Genomic DNA, 17,260 nt, shown 5'->3' on the forward strand with positions numbered 1-17,260 from the left:
TTCTACCTCCAGAGCACATTCCCCAAGCTCTCTCTGATTTTTCGGAGAGGCATGGTAGGTGGTATATAGTTTATCAAAAAAAACTTTGAGCTGATTAATGCCTGCGACTTCTTTACAAACATCACCCACAGCAAGCTCCAGCTTGTGGTTAGCACAGTGCCATACACTCAACTGTGGATATTTCAGTTTCAGAAGAGTTGCCACAACGGATTTCTACCTATCATATTGGAAGCACCATCTGTTACAAGCTGAACCAAATGACTTTTTAAATACTCATCAGTAAAACGTGTCTCTCTAAGCATGCAAGTAAGGTATCTAAGATTAGATCTGCTGCTGTGCTTGGCAACTCAACAAGGTCCAAGAAAAAGGTCAGTGGCTCATTGTGTTTATCAATACATGCTCTTATACAGATAATTAGTGTGGTCAATTTACTATTTGTGAGCTTAGGGACATATTTATGGGAATGGTGGCGCAGGGCAGCACAGCAAGTTACTTTGCTGCGCTGCCCTGCGTCACAGGGAAAGGGCGGGAATGTGCCGTATTTATCCAATATGGTGCATTCCGGTCTTTTCCCCCTGCACTGGCGCCATTTCGACAGCCTAGCTTCAACGCAGGCACACTTGCCCCATGGTGCAAGGGTGCCTCCTTTGCATGCAGGATTGTTTTTGTGCAGGAAGGGGCACCTTCCTGTACAAAAACAATCTTGAGAGGCTTTTTTCTCTTTCTATGTGGGCTGCAGAATAAAGCACAGCTTGAAAGAGGAAAAAACAAGGAGAAATAAAGATATTTCTCCTAGTTATGCCTCCTCTGGGGCAGCGCAAGATTTTGCCGCATTCCCAGGATTACAAGTCCTTGTAAATCTATGAATGCGTCAAAAACCGTGGGAGTTGTGTGGGAGACTTTTATTATTGCAGGAAAACTACTGCGTGACAAAGCCACTGCTGCTCTAGGGTGTGCTGCTTTGTAGACCTGCCCGCAAGACTGGGGGTAAACTTCGGTATGAATTGTGGTGGACAGGGCTTCAAGTTTACCCAACTGGCCACCGGTAGGGTTCACCTGCTGGTGCTAAGAGACCAGGGCTTCTAAGGTCTAGTGGGGCCTTCTAAAGTCTATCATGGGTGCTCCCTCAGGAGTGGTCTGATGGACAAGGCATGAAGGCTGAACCAGGTTCCCCAGTTCCAAATTTGGTAGCTCTGGCCATAATGCCACAACCCCACCGAACACCCTTCTGCCCCACTGAGTGAAACTCGCACTGTCTTCAGCTACAACCCAATTCTGCCCCATTATAAGCACCTGGATGTGACTCATTTCAAATTATGCAGTGCCTGAAAACAAGTAACAACATTCTGGGAAAAGCAAATACTCATAGGGAATGCAGGATTATGTAAAGCATGCAAAATATAAGCAGGAACGACATGTTACCTTAACGCTTTTACTCTCGTTCAGAAATCAATGAGTATTTTTTGTCTCAAACATTGAGGACATGAATATAGGGCTCCTCCTGTACACATCTGTTAAGCAGGGCTCAGAGACAAAGGAATTCTTCAAGAGAATCTGATCTGACTCACGGAAACCCACAAGGGCTCCTTCTTATCCACAAATTGTGCACTCTTGATTGTCAGCGCCAGGATGCCTGTTAGGTGAGAGTGCGCTTTACAAGTGAGATAAATAAATAAATAATTCTTATTCATGTCAGCCAGCTAGCTGCTCAAACATAGTATAGCACATATGTATTCAAGTGTCCTGCAAAGAAGAATGAGTGCGAGTAAGTAAAAGTGGGTGTGAATGATTGAGTGCCTGAATGTAACTGAGCATGAGTGAAAGAGTGTATGTCGATGAAAGTGAGAGAAAGTGAGTGAGAGGGAGTCACGTAGAGTAAGTGAAACTGTAAGTTAGAATGAGGTAATCAGAGTAGGAAAAAGTGGTGAGACTGAGTGAGAGTGAGAATGTGATACCGAATGTTGAAGAGTGAGTGCAAGTGAGCAATTTTGAGTAAAAGGGAAAGTGAATGAGAATGAATAATGGGGGTAGTGAGCCTGAGTGAGATAACATGTGAGCAAGCAGGACAAAACACAAGACTTGGCAAAGTGGAGGTAAATATTTACTTATGGGAGGAACATATTGTGCATCTTGAAAAAAAATGTGGTCAACTCCAGGCCTGCTTCAGGGCCCTCCTTTATCTCTTCTTAGTCTTACAAGGCCCAGTAAATCGCACTATTTTCCAAATCTTTTTCTAAATATTATCACTCTCAAAAACTGTTTTTCTATGTAATTTTCCTTTGATGGGAAGAGGAGGTTTCTGAGGTGGTAGTATCAGGCAAGTGACACTACTTGGGCTCCCTCTGTTCGAGCCTTCATGGAGGATCTCTCTTCATTACTACCTCCACCTGACCCCAGACTCCGCAACGCACTCCCTTTTAGGCTTTATTATCCACTACTCCTCTCCAGTGCACCTTATCTCACAGCTGACCTTGGGCCCCAGCCCCATATCAGGCACCATCGGGCTCCACTTTCATTTTTCCCGGTAAAAACATTAGTAAAATCACCTTCAAACTTAAAACATTGAATATAGCAGTAAATATAATTAGCACACACTTTAAAGTATGTTCCACAGTAGCCCTTATGACCCGACTGCTAATTAAATAAACAAAAACAGAAAGGCCATGACAGGGCCGGCTTTAGCGCTGATGCGAAAAAAGTCTTTTTTGGCGCTGCACCAATAATCACTGCCATACGCCACAAGTGCTCCTCATCTCCCCATAGCCCCTCCCCCTCATGACCTCCTCCTCGGATTCCCTCACTGCCACCCTCCACCAGTGCCCCTCATTTCTTTGTAGCCCCTCCCCCTCATGACCTTCTCCTCAGAATCCCTCACTACCATCCTCCAGCAGTGCCCCTCATCTCTCCCTAGCTCCCCCTCCCCCCTCCACCCCATGACCTCTTCCTCGGATTCCCTCACTGCCACCCTCCAACAGTGCCCCTCATCGCTCCATAGCCACTCCCACTACCTCCTCCTCTGATTCCCTCACTGCCACCCTCCAACAGTGCCCCTCATCGCTTCATAGCCCCTCCCACTACCTCCTCCTCGGATTCCCTCACTGCCACCCTCCGACAGTGCCCTCAGCTTTACAAAGCCACTCTCTCGTATGCATTTCATCTGTTGTGTAGCGCTACTCATATCAGTGTAGTGTGTGTCAGTACTTTACACCACGCACACATTATACAGAGACAATGAATCATACAAGTATGTAAATCAGCCTACAGGGAATGTCACATAAGCCAATGAGGATTACAAGGTGTATGAATCACATGTCATCCATACTGGTGGGCAGTTATTTTAGGAGGGTTTGGTCTGGAGAAGCACAAACTCAGGATTTAAAGAGTATTCCAGTGGTTAGGGGTTGGCTTTACTGATAAAAATGTATATCTGCCCAAAGATACTCATTTTAGCAACATTAGAATAATGAAAGACTGGGGAAGTTCTAACTATATCACAAAACAAAAAACGCGAAGTTCTAACTATACCATTCAGGTTTGCATACAGCTCTTTGGTGACAGTTCATTGGTCACTGTCCTATGTTAGGATTGTAACTTCTGAACTGCAAGTAACACAAGGATCTCTGTCACAATGACAGTAACCCACTGAGCTTCCACATAAAATACAGTTCATCTGCACTTAACTACTAACAGAGAAATGATTGCTCTCCAGCAGGATCATTAATAGCCAGCGTTATCTGGGCATTTTTTTATTGTCCTATTGTTGTCCTGCATCAGCCATGATAATGATAAAAACGGATTAAATGAAGCACACACAAAGTACATGTCCTGCTGGGCCTGTGCAGATTTTAAAAAGAAAAACAAATAGTGACACATTCTCCTACCTACTCCATGAGTCAAACTTAGTGTCGCAGCCTGAAGTGATAAGCAGCTGCAGGGGTTGGGAAAGGTGAATCAAAATAAACAAACTTCTTTTCTCCTGCGCTGCATAGAAAAAGAATATCCACGCAGCAGGACAGTCGGCAAAGATTACCGCGGCCAAAGAAAGGATTTGTCGCCTTTCGCCATGCCCCTGTTGGAGATGAAGGGGTGAAAAAATAAACAAAGCCTCGTTAACATGTAAATGGTCTTTTAAAGACCTGTGAAGCACTCAGGTATGGCTGCGATAATCTCAAAAACTGTCTGTGTGTGCGCGCCCGGGCGCACACACACGACGGGGGAGGTGGGGGGGGGGGGCTTTGAACCACTTTGAGCCCCATGGCGTTGCGCGCCTCCCTTCGAGCCCTTACTGCATGGGCCAAGGCTCCAGTTTGGGTGGGCCAGGCTAATGTTTGGGTGGACCCGGCCCACCCGGTAGAACCAGGCCTGAATTAGGGCAGTCCCGGGACGCTTTTTTAAAATCAAGAAGTAGGGGAACGGACTAGCATAATTTTTAAAAGTAGGGGCACGCCGTGCCCTTCCGTTCCCCCCCACTTCTAACACTGATTGTAAATGACAATGCCTTTTATTATTGCAAGTTTTTTAACCACATAAATAAAAGGTATTGTCATTTACAATGCCAATAGCTCAAACTCTCGCAATTGCGGGACCTATTGCATTGCAAATGCTTGTTTACCTTTCTAACTGGGTGGCTTTACTCTGTGGTGGGTGATACAGCCTAAGCATTATTGGTTTCCAAAGCCTACCCGGTTATTTTTTCTGAAACAAATGTTTTGTCTAAATAAAACTGTAGACAAACTCTCCGTCTGCGGTTATATTCGTGCCAGCTCGACCGCTGAGACTGTGTTTACACCATGTACTTGTGATATGAGAAAGACATGTGGTACATTTTTATGTAATAACATGTTCACAGAGTATAATTTCCAAATAATCCTCGTCTAGTAAATTGGATGAGGGAATTATAGAGATTAGTAAAGTAACATGGCCTGTGTGTTTGTGTAATGCAACTGAACAAAGGAATTAAAATAAATACATTTGTAAACAACATTCCTTGATGAACTATTTAAATGAGCCTTTTTTTTAGGTCCAGCCTTTGTGGCACCTTTAGCTGTGTTACAAGAATACAAGTGTTTATAAAATAATAATAATGTACGATAGGCATCCACAGAGGGGTTATGGGTCAGGGTCTTCATCCATTCGTCTGTTAAATTGCCATTCACATTTTGCTTCTGCCTACAATAGGATACATCATCAGCCCACTTCAGGCATCCCGTCCCCTCACCACGAGTGATAGCAGTTCACTTGCGCAAAAAATAGTTCCTGTCACTTCCAGGGCTCATGGGAAAATAGGTCATTTAATTGTTATTAAAGCACTTTTTGCTTAATGATGTTTTTTATTTTATGAGGTGCAGCAGCTTCACAGACACTGCTACTGGGCCACTTGCAGACACCTGTCTTGCACCACATTCCACGTAGGTACTGCAATAGGTCCCCATCTACGAATCGGGCCCCCATTCTTTATTCTGAGTAAATATATTCGGAAACCAAAGATGGGCATGAGCAGGCAAACTGTGCATACGCAGGCAGCCTTCTTCTAAAGTTTTTTTTATATTGACTCATTAATTACCGTTCCAAGATACCCAACATTCTTTCAATGCATCTACTATTTAATATGGTAAACAGAATTAAAGAACTACAAAAACAGTCAAAGAGGGAGAGCCATGAGTCTATATGCACTGGTGGCATCTTTAGATTTTTTTTTAATACTTTGTCAATGTGAAACCTTCGAAGATGGTTTTTGACATAATTTTTTCATAAAACAGGATGGAAAGGCCGATTCTAACGTGGTTGACAGTCACGAGCATTAGCAAAGCCAATAGTAGTCACTAAAGGCCAAACCTATTGACTTTGCCTCTGCTGCCAAATGTTGTCAAAAGCTTTGTAAAAATTAGCCAAAGTACAACAGACATATAAAGTAATGATTTTGAATGGAGCTAGAAGTTTTAAAATTTGACTGAAGGATTCTCTAGAAGAACTGGTACTGGAGCTATTGTACAAGGTTAATATTTGTTTTTATTACACCAAACTCAAGGCAACATTTCTAACAACTATTGGTACGTTTGTGGCAACCTAGTTTAGGGATTCTCTACATTAATTCCTCCTTACCTCCACTTGATATCTGGAAGTGACAGTGGAACACCCTTCAGACCCTCAAACTAAAGGTACATCTGGGACATTCAAAAATATCCCTCAGTAAAATATCCCTCAGTCATTTCCCAGTTGACAAGCGCATGCATGTGGACCTGAAAGGGCTAGCAGACACGCTGAATCTGATACCCTACCTTACCCACACTTTTTGGATAAAATGTATCAAGGTTAGCTAAAGCTCATGGAGGCACACAATCTGTCACAATCACACTCAAAAGGACAAATGTGAAAGTGTGATAATATGAAATAAAGTAAGAAGTGTCCCACTTGTGCTCAGGACTCATTAGAAGGTGTCCACGGTTACAGGAAGCCTGTGCGAGCACCATGCACCCCAACAGCGTGTTGCTGAATGGTGTAACTGGTGCAGAACTAAGGATCCTCTGTCTTGGGTTGTGCTGATGTTTTTACGATTGCGGTCACCCAGAGGGAATTCTGTGATTAGTGGAAGGCATTAGCCGGTGCAGATAGCACTGCTGCCGCAAATCTGACAGCAAAAACGTTTAGCAGGCTTGGTCTTCTTCTTCACCTGTTGAGGTGACACCATGATTCCCAAGGAAGAGGTTTTGTTAGGTATATGAACTATCCTTTCCAAAATGGAGGATTATCCAGATGATATTAGTATAAATTCCCAATCCTAGATGAAGTATGAGTCTTTCCTGTGAACTTGGTGGCTGTTTAAATCATATCAAAGAGAGACAATCCTAACAGGAAGATTTATAACAGTGCATTTGTTCTCAACTTTTCAACATGTTTATCAGCCACTTGTATTATATTTTTGTTTCTGATTCTTTCCATTTTGCAGCTGACTTCCATTTGGATTCCTCACCCGAATTCTTTGGTGGGACTCTTCACTCTTCCTGATATCAGAGAGAGTTTAGTGGGTCGCTTATCTACGGGAACATAATTTGCCTTTTTCAAATGATCATTGTTAAACTACCAAGGAGATATTTTACCTTGAAACCTGAAACATGTCATATGTGTAAAACTGTAAAATGACCCCATGGCTACTGGAAGGAACCGCCCTTTCCTCTGAGAATCAAGAAGATAACTGAACAGACCTTCACCACGTCCAGTGATTGACAGGAAGTTCAATAGTGAAAATGCTCTTGCAGAAAATTGAGTAGAGAGCACTAAAATATTTTCTAGCCTAAAATTTACAAAAATACTAAAATGACTGTTTAGTAGCCACCTTAAAGACAGTTCTGCCAGGAGTAAATGGGAGATAAGTTGAATGGGAGTTGGATGTCAGCTCTGCCTAATTCAATCCTCATTTTGGAGCTATGACTCCTCAGCTTAAGGTGCTATTACTGTGAATGTGGACAATATGTCTGTCAGAAAATGTATCCGCCTATCTTCCGGTGGGGTTGAGAGTGAAGGCAGCATAATAAAGGTGAAGCACTTCACCATCAGGTCTAAAAGTGACTTGGGTGTCTCAGCCACTTATTTATATACAGGGTACAGTAATTTGTGCTGTCATGCAAACTTTAACTCAAGAAACACAATGATAAATGAAATGGAAAAACACAGTTAAATTGGAATACCACAGCTGCAATTATTACACGCAATCGGTAAAGGATCAAATGCCTAGCAAAGATCATTATCAATTGTTAGGGAACTTCGATGCAAGAAGTGGTGGTGCCATACATAAAGGATTTGGATTTTTTCAATATTAAGTCTGTAAGAAATTGGGCTGTTGGTTGACTGGTGTGTAAGCCCCGGTCAAGCAGCAACCACAATCTTTGTCATGTTAAGGCAGAAGCAAGCACCAAGGGAACCTCTGCTCACCCCTTGGTAGCTTGGTACAGAGCAGTCAGGCTTAACTCAGAGGCAATATGTAAAGCATTTGTGCAACACTTCAAACAGTAAAAGAGTGACAACACACCACAAAGGGAGCCCACAACAAAATTAGAAAAATAGAGGAATTTTTACTAAATAAAACAAGACCATAACGACAAAAATACAATTATTGGAACCAGAGAAATTGAATTTTAAAGTTTTTAGTGAAAATAGCGCCAAACAGCACAAAGCGCCAACTGGGAATATCTGGTCACGGCATACCAGGGCAAATTCACAAGTTTAGGCCTACCACAATGGAGTGCTGGCTAGCTACAAGGACTGAGTTAGGCCAGCTGTGCAGAGTACCGTAAATCCTGGTTGCGGAACTTTGCGTGGATCCACGCTGAAGATGTACCACGCAGCTGAAGCGATGCGCCGGTTCAGAGATGCGGCAAGGCTGAGGTGCTAGGTCCTGTTGCGTCGTCATCGAGGAGCCTGTCGACGGGGTTTGTGATGTGATGTCTGACATCATGGATGTGGCGTGCAGTGGGTGATGTGTTGGTTCAGAGGAGCTGCGAGGCTGCAAGGCGGAGTCCATCGTCATCCTCAAGGCTGCCCTTGACAAGAGATGCGATGACCTGAGCTATGGGGGCGCCGCGCCGGATAGCCGATGTGGGCCTTTGCGATGCATCCAATCCACGGAGCAGCGGCGATACATAGGTTCTGCTAGAGGATGCGCCACTCAGCAGAGATGTGTTGATTCCACTGGCAAGCACCTTAGGCCCACTTCCAATGGTTCTGGACTGGGGTGGCACCACATGGCAGAGTCCAAGTGCAGGTGCAAGAAGGTTGGGAGCCTGTTATGTCCCTAAGGCTTCAGGTCAGGAGGCTAGCCCCCTACCCCTTGAATCACTCTGGATTCTGGGTTTAGGAGATTCAGATCCAGTCCTTCTTGCTCTGGCAAGAGGGCAGCAGGTCAGCACAGCAAACTAGGAGTCTAGCAGAGTGCAGTCCAGCAAAGTTGCAGTCCTTCAGCAGCACAGCAGTCCTTCTTCCTCGAAGAGGATCCACCGGTCCAGAAGTGCACTGAAGTGGTGGTGTCTATTGTCTTTCTTTTATGCACAGTTGTGCATTTGAAGTGGGGAAAAGCTTCTTGAGGTATACCTTTGAAGTGCACATCTGTTCTGCTTTCTCTGTGCTGGCTCCAAACTAATTACAGGGGCTATGCAGCCCTTTCTGTGGAGACAGGATTCAGGCTATTCAGATGTAAGTGAGGCTGGGCTCAGCTTTTCCATCCTATCCTGCCTGTGATGGCCCACTCAGTCATACCTAAGCTCCCATTGTGTGTGGCTGTCTACACAAAGCTCAACTGCCAACTACATCCAGTCATGTGACCAGAGACAATTTGCAAGTAACAAATGGATAATGGATAATGCAAGAAAATGCCAACTGGCTTGGCAGTTCGGGCTGGATTGTTCCCATGAGGAACAGGGTCAAGACTGATTTTCATGGTGAGATAAGTTAGGATTTTAAATTGTGATCCTAGAGACATCAAACTTGAAAGGGCCATATCTACCCATTTGGAAATTACACTTATAAAATGTAATAAGGCAACTCCAATGTTATCCTATGGGAGAGTTGGCTTTGAAGTAGTGAAAAACAAATTTAAGAGTTTTTCACTAGTAAGGCAAGTAAAACTTAAAAGTACATGTCCAGGGTCTACCCCAGGGGTGACATATATATTAAAAAAGAAGGTTGGGGCCTGGCAAAAGGTTTATTTTACCAGGTCAAAGTGGCAGTTTAAAGTGCACACACCGGCTCTGCAATGGCAGGCCTGAGACACGTTAAAAGGGCTACTTAATTGGATGGTACAATCAGTGCTGCAGGCTCACTAGTAGCAATTAATTTACAGGCCCTGAGTCCTAATAGTACCACATTACTAGGGACTTATAAGTAAATTAAATATGCAAGTTTGGTATGAGCCAATATTACCATGTTTTAGGGAAAGAGCACAAACACTTTAGCACTGGTTAGCACTGGTAAAGTGTACAGAGTCCTAAGGCCAGCAAAAACGAGATCAGAAAAAAATGGAGGAGGAAGGCATAAAGTTGGGGGGAAGAGCTCCCTAAGGCTGACAGGTCTAACAGGTTCCATAAAGAACAACCATCTAGATGAGACCATGACAACCAAACTCAAAAATATATTTAGGAGCTGACTAGAAAATGCCTTGAAGCCCTGAGCTTGCAGATCCATCTTATGAGATGAAAACATTCCTCTCTCTCTCCTGAAATACCTGGTGGAGGCCCTACAGACCCAACCAATAAAGACCATCTAAACGAGATGGAGACATTTACCCACAGCTATTCAAGGAAGTTGAATCTATTGACGTAGTCTAACAAATAGACCACAGGGCTCCAGATAAGCTTCCTTAGGGCTGCCAGCTGGCCATTTGCATACCTTGTTAAGCCAATCAGTCACAAAATATAAAACAGTATTTTTTTAAATAATGATGTAAATCCCAGAATTTGTTAAGATTAACACACTTAAAAATAGGGTAAAGGAGACTGAACCAATTAAACCGTACAGCGGGGTCATTTATAAGCCAGTCTTTTATCAGTTACGACATCGCTATGTTGAATTTACAGACAATTCCAAAATGACAACATTTACTCCTGGTCTGTTGCATTTTGTCAGCTCATTATCCAACCTCAGCAGTGGGACAGCAGAAAAAGGCTGCACCATCTTTGACGATTTGGAAACCAGGGCTTCTGACAAAGCAAATTCAATTGAAGCATGTGACTCCAATGTGTGTGTAAGGTATGGAGGTTTGGGGCAGCAAAAAATGTCTGGACTGATATTTCTCTATGACTATTGGGTCTCACTTCAAGTAGGCAGAACAGGTTTCTCGAGGGTCATTGCCATGGCAGCATGCAGCATGACCGCTGGGAAAGATGATAAATGGGTGAGCGAGCCAGATGGGAAATATGCTGGTCATGCTTTGGGTGGATTGTCGGGGTTTTCGCCTGGGGCATTGCCCAGCAGCTGCATGTGTTGACAACAGGGGACTATTGAACAATTGCCAAGGTGCGCTAGGGCCCCATTGCCCTGAAGAGCCACCATTTTTAAAACTGCTAATGGCTTTGCATTTTTCATTGCTACTGGTAGTTAAAAAATAATTACAGAGCTAGCTGTCTTTGCAAATTCGCAACCTATATTTCAACCCCAACAAGTCCATCTCAACCTTCCATCCTACTGAAATGGCTACACTGAGTGCCATTAAATTGGATGATTTTATGTCAAAACTGAGTTTTGAAGCTCTATATGAGAAAAGCATTATTATTATTACTTCAAAAAACCCATATCAATAAAAGCATTGATTAGTTGTTATTAATTGTCTTGAAATATGTTAGGACTTATTTGTAATCATCACATGTATCGCATACACACTGAATTTTTCTGTAAGGCAACTTGAATTGTATATTTACAGCTAAGTCCCCAGAGCCATATGGGCGTAGAGTGAGCAGGCAAATACTGATGTTATTGGAGGACATTAGAAAAACAAGCATTGGCATAGCCAATAGGTCTCGCTTTTGGGACCTTATAAGTATATTTACTTTTGCTATAATCGCGGCACGTAAAGCGCGGGTGCCGCGATTATAGCAAAAATAAAGAAATAGAAAAAAATATCTATTTCTTTACTTTTGCTATAATCGCGGCACCCGCGCTTTACGTGCCGCAATTATAGCAAACGTAAACATACTTATAAGGTCCCAAAAGCAAGACCTATTGGCTATACGAATGCTTGTTTATTTTTGCTATAATCGCGCAGGGGAGCGGGCCTGCGAGATTCCCTTGCGGGAGCGTGCGACCATATGGTGCCACCATATGGTGCCGCGCGCTCCCGCAAGGAAATCACCAGACGTGCACGCATTGCCATTGCAAGCAATGCAACGTGTGCAAGTTTTTGCCCCCAGAGCTGTGCGGATGGCATTAGGTCTCTCCTATGCAGCGCATGCGCGCTGCATAGGAGAGACCTAAAAAGGCACTGGTGAACTCAATGGTAACAATGTTTGTCATATGTTTCTGTCAAAGAATAATGTAATTTGCATGATGTGAAACTTTTCAAAGTTCAGGAGCAGGTGAAGCCTCCAGGAGGAAGGAATGTCTATCTGGTGGATCATGCAGTTTGACTGTCAGTGCTTTACTCTGCCAGGTTTTACATCATGAAGCATGTGTGCTGCTCATACTCTCGTCTGTCCCAGAAGCATTAGGAACACAAAATACATGACATGTCCTAGTGACTGATTCGCTGCAGGATTCTTTCACTCGCCAGCTGTACTCTCTTGGAACAAGAAGTACCCTAGTGAGAGTCAGTGGGGATTGCGTGTCTGTGCACAAGTACCATAGGCGTAAAGTGATGGACAGTGGGCAACATTGTAAACTAATCAAGGATACTTTTTACGAGGACCCGGTGTTAGGGACAGGCTTAGGGACAGACTTAGGGACAGGCTCTTTCACTAAATGTTTTGAGACAGCTTTTACATGGCTTTCATCTTCAGCTTTCCAAGCGATGGACTTTGTCTCGCTGAATTGTATAAAAAGCATATTATATTATTAACATTTTATACAATTTAGTCATTCTGTCACCTTCCCAAATTTAGAAGCCATGATTTGTGTTGACTGTAAATAGTAAACAAAGCTTCAGATTACATAAAAGACCAAGGAGGTGTAGAAGGTGTTTTGTGCTCTTAGGGCACTTCCGTGGACACTTTCATAGATGCTTGCGCGGCTCTTTCTGTAATATGCATTGAGCAAGATCACACTTCACACCTGCACAATCTAAAGGAGGTGGTCCATCGTTCATAAAGGGTTGCACCCCTTCAAGTGAAGAAACGCCATTGGCTGTGAGCCTGCACCATCTTCCAGGCACAAGCGCAAAGGGGAAGAGGTTCTGCATGGATTTGCTAACTGTGGGTTCCCCAAACTTCATCTTTGTGGAGGGGGCACAGATAGTCCCAGGGATCCCTGAGGGACCACCTCCAAAGAGGATGCAGTCCCTGACTGCATCGCCCTGTGGCGGATCCCTGGCTTCCCTGCAATAGCAGATCAAGGTACGTCTGTACTGACATCCTCTAGGTCGGCATGCACTACTGCACTCTCTTCAGCACATGCACTAACTCAATCTCAGGACACAGGCTCTCCACCAGTTATGTAATCCCGATCACAGTGGAGACGTTCAGAATCAGATTGGTGCACATTAACAGATTCAAATGCCTCCTAGGGTATTTTTCTCTTTTTATTCAGTCAATTCCTATACTTTGAATAGTTGCTATTGTCAGCATTTGTTTCGTCCAGATTTTGTGCAAGGATATTTGTTTGTGTTCACTACATTTTAGACTCCTTGCATTTGTTGTACACGATGTTTTGGGGAGTTTATTTCCGGGATTAACTCTTGCATTTAGAAAATTCTTTGTATAAGAAACAGCTTTGGATATAGTGTTGCTGAGCAGTTCATGAAATGGGGATTCTCCCCCCCCCCTTCCTCCCGGAACCTCCTCATCTTGCCTATGTTAATATATATTTTCCCATGAAGGGATAGACATGGATGTCATTGTTATACTCTTTTTTATTCCAGAGCGATTTACAGCTAGAGTTGGATGACTACCACTACTGTTTGAAAATGTATAATTGATCGCAATCAGTCAGCACAAAGTGTACAATATATACAATAAAAAAGCAAGTAATCACTTTGGTAGTAACTGTTCTTGTCAAAACAGATGCCAGAATCAAAATATTTTCTCACGTTGGCACATGGTTCCTTTGCACTTCGTAACAGCAGCGGCCTGTCCCAAGGGCGGAGGGGCCACGCCCCCTGACAGACACTCTTTATTTTCAGGTCACGCAGCCGGGAACTAGACATGCATTAAATGTGCAGGCTCGTGGCTACCTAAGCTGAACTTTGCTGGGCTCAGGATGTCACAGCTCCCGGGGACATGACTTCCTCAGCATGGCAAAGGTCCTTACGGCTCTCCCCCTCGTGACGAAGACGACGGCAGTGATAGCCCTGTACCTGGGCACCTTAGTGCAGCGAACGTCTAGTGACATTTAGTAAAACAATGATGCTGTAGTGTAAGAAACTGCTCTTGTTACTTCATGGTCGCCTGCAGAACCTTTGGAACCAAGCCTGGAGTGCCCAATATTTAGTTTGACAAGTGCACACAAAAAGGCTTATTCTTGGGGATCATAGACACACACAAAAGTCCAGAGGTAGAGTTCTAGAGTGGAGGCTGCAGTTACATAGTTATTGTATATTTTGGTTGCTTTGTACCAAACGTTCCCTTTGTGGCTAAGGGGTGAGGGGAACAAAGTGGATTTTCAATATTTTTCTGAAGATATGAGTGACTGTTCAAGATCTGGGAGTTTTAGACTGAGAGGCATATGTTGCTGCTACCAATGCACCTTGAGCTGAAGATCTTCAGTAGGTTGAGCTGGTGTGTACTGAATGAACTGGATGTAGAATATGTAGTTGTTTGCTCCCAAAAGTGTGATTTCCCATGTTAATCTCAACAGGAGACTTTGATGTGTTTGATTCAGAACAAAACAGATTAATGGAATTACACCAAATTTGACAAAAAGTTAGAACTTTATGCAGAAAGCGTGCTTTTTGTGATTTGGTGTAAATCTGTTCAGCCGTTTTTGACAAATTAGCATCTAAACATGGGCTCTAGTTGGGCATAAATGGGTGAACATGTAGAAAAAGTTAGGCATTTCTTAATGGTTGGTCCTGCAGTGATCAGTGATCTCACTTAACATGTGATGTGATATAAGCAATGCATGGCGTGGGCACAAGTTATACTTAGCCAAGTAAACTTTAACTTGTGAATTTCAGTGTTTTTTGGTTTAAAAAAATTAGTTTCTATCTTGTGTCAATACCTAACTATAATGTCACTTTATCTTTGTTTAGTGCATATCAGTGTTTTTTTTAACGTAAGTTAACATCTTATTACCATTCCTAACTATAACATCAGTTTACCCTTTGGTTTTGGAATATATATATACCAAAATCGCACCCACGAACCTGGAGTGCAGGGATCGGGGCTTCTGCCACGCCCACCTTTGGGTCTCCGCCAATCATAGCGAAGCTAGCGCCTTTAAAAAACTTGGACAGTGGCGACACTGGTTGTTCATTAAGCATCTGAAGAAGTCACTTACGATGAAACGCATCATGCTTGTCTGAATAAAGCTGCTAGTCTTTTCACGCCTGTGTGTGCTCGGATCCTTTCTACGAAGGAGGTCTTTGGTTTTGATATTTTGGTGCTTGGCCACACAGCACTTTGAGCACCCATCCTATAAGTAGTGCGGCAGGCAGAGTGGCATTTTGGTGTTCCTTCAACGTTTTGGAGATACTGCCGCACCGCCGCAGCCTGTGAAAGAGCATTGGGACAACACTTGCTGGAACCGATTCCAGTCCAGGATTTCCTTGAGGCTGAAAAGCGGCAGGATGTTGAGTGTCAAAGACTGGCAGTAGGGTCCTTGGGCCAACGGTGCATGCGAGGAGAAGAGGAGCGCCACCCACATTGGATAAAAGGTACTTACCTGAGGCGCCCGCACCCACGTACCCGGAGTGCAGGGATCGGGGTTTCTGCCATGCCCACCTTTGGGTCTCCGCCAATCGTAACAAAGCTAGCGCCTTTAAAAAACTTGGACAATGGCGGCACTGGTTGTTCATTAAGCATCTGAAGAAGTCACTTACAACGAAACACGTCATGCTTCTCTGAATTAAGCTGCCAGTCTTTTCACGCTTGTGTGTGCTCGGATCCTTTCTACGAGGGAGGTCTTTGGTTCCCACCCCATCACAATTCATTCTGCTGCCTGCTGGCTCTAAAGCTCACATATACAGAATGATGGGAGGTGCCTGCTGCATGCGGTCTGCTTTGCTGCATGCCTTGCCTGCACTCTCAGCCTTTCACTGTAACAATGGTGGTCCCGTACAGTGTAAAGATAGGAGGCGTCTCCTTTGGGGAAGTTTTACATCATGTGATGCAACTCCAGACTTTATTTTGCCTTTAAGGCTTCACTAATGCATAGCAGGAAACCTCTCTTGAAAACTTCAGGCTTTCAAAAGAAACTTGATTTCTATTATCAATGGAGCATAAGCAAATCATCATCATCATCATAAATTAACTTTTTTTCGGTTTATTGTATCATAAAAGTGCATAATATTACAAGATAATAAATATACCTGAAAACATTATAATACAAATCTCAACTCATTGCTGTGAACATATATTAAACAATCATACTACATCAGTTGTCAGAATGCTACCATAATACTAATTAGCAAATCATTCTGGAACTAAAAACTGTGAAATCCGACATATCTTCTGCATTATCTGAATGAATTTGCACATCTCCTTTGAGTTAACAGTTTTCTATCAACATTTTATTTCTTAGTTTGACAAACTCTATATCAGAAAGCAATTAAAACAGTTAACGTTTTATGCATGTGGAGTTCACATTCTGGTTTCATATTGCCACTGGAAAGGAAGTCATTAGCTGAACCGCATGCTTTTTTCTTGTAGACTGTTTTTTGTTATTGTCCAAGTCACAGATCCTTTGCCGTTGTTAATGCTACATTTAACACATACATTTTACAGATGCTTGTGACATAAGAAACGGATGTAGGTTTTTCCAGGACCGCTATGAATTTTTCACAGGGTGAATAGTGGTGGGGTGGGGGAACATTTCTGACACGCCTCTAATTACAGTTGTTGCGCCCCGGACTTGCATGCAGGCTCGTCATACGTCTTTGACCCCACAACCACCGGGAAACATCATTTACAATGCATACGATAACTCACGTGCCATCACAACACGGTCATAACAACAACTGCATTGTTACATTGCATACCATTGCAACACAAGTCATTACATTGATTTGCTGTAGGGGGCAGAAGGTGTTGGATTTAAATTACAACACCTCCCCTATGTTGCACACACTGGAGTTGGAAAAGTAAATTATACTATTCCAAAATCCAGCACTCCCCCTACAGCAAGTCGTTGTAACGACTTGTGTTATAATGGTATGCGATGTAACAACGTGGTCGTTGTAATGGCATGCAATGTATTGCGTATTTTGTAACATGGCCTATTCCAACCACCAACACTTCTCAGCTGAGATGGCCAGAGTGTGGGTCACCTGTTTGGAAGTGTGTTTTGTTGCAACTCTAGCTTGCCTTATATTCAGAGACAACATCCCTATGCAAATGAGTGGGCTCGAATATTTCACTGCTCCAGTGGAAGGCTTCTGAAATGGGTAATGCGGTGTGGTTTGCATGGT

General features: G+C 43.4%; 1 protein-coding gene across 2 annotated transcripts in view; it reads left to right on the forward strand.

Annotated features, from left to right (window-relative positions):
• The window catches only part of LHX6 (LIM homeobox 6), a 377,713-nt gene that overhangs the window by 258,700 nt on the left and 101,753 nt on the right, over window positions 1–17,260 (forward strand). The gene's annotated exons all lie outside the window — the stretch shown is intronic.

Source organism: Triturus cristatus, chromosome 1_2, assembly GCF_964204655.1.
Source record: "Triturus cristatus chromosome 1_2, aTriCri1.1, whole genome shotgun sequence".
Classification (NCBI taxonomy): domain Eukaryota; kingdom Metazoa; phylum Chordata; class Amphibia; order Caudata; family Salamandridae; genus Triturus; species Triturus cristatus.